Below are 693 nucleotides of genomic sequence, written 5' to 3' on the forward strand. Positions count from 1 at the left end.
TTCACACCACAGAGTTCGTCGAATAGACTTGTCACTGTACAATACTTTTTGTAGTTTAAACTCAGCCAAACTTTTTTCTCGTCTCGAGTGATCCTCAACAGTCCAAGAAGTGTACTATGAAGACAGTGCCATAGCATAGGAATAAGAGCCCAAATAATTTGCTTTGGACCAGAGGTGTGCATGCGAGGCAGACTCCTGCCTCGCGCTGCCTCGCAGAATCGGCCGCGAGGCAGCCGCTTCGGGAAATGGCTCCCATCTTCGGAAGTTTTCGGGACTGGACCGCGCGAGGCAGCCTTGCTGCGAGGCAGCGCGATTCACTGTGCCTCGCGCACCATGCGCCACTAGCTGCCACCCTCTTTTTAGCGTAGCCAGCCAATGGCAGTGCCGATGGCTTGGCGGGAGAGGTGTTGGTGGACACTGCTCATCTCCAGCTCAGCTCTGCGAGGCACCGCCTGCCTCGCACATTGCGAGGCTCGCAGGTCCGGGGCGAGGATCGCAGAACTTCGGCTGGCGAGTGCGAGTCGAGGCAGGCGCGAGGCAAGGGAAAATCGGCTCCGAGGAAGCGCGAGGCAGAATTCTGCCTCGCGTGCACACCTCGGCTTTGGACAATTCTTGTTCAAGGAAGGATGAAAGGAATATCAGGTATGCTTTTTTCTTTTTTCATTCTGGGCACCTGCATTTGAAGGAAGCCAT

This window comes from Frankliniella occidentalis, unplaced genomic scaffold (genome assembly GCF_000697945.3).
Source record: "Frankliniella occidentalis isolate FOCC.00 unplaced genomic scaffold, Focc_3.1 Scaffold70, whole genome shotgun sequence".
NCBI classification, from domain to species: Eukaryota; Metazoa; Arthropoda; class Insecta; order Thysanoptera; family Thripidae; genus Frankliniella; species Frankliniella occidentalis.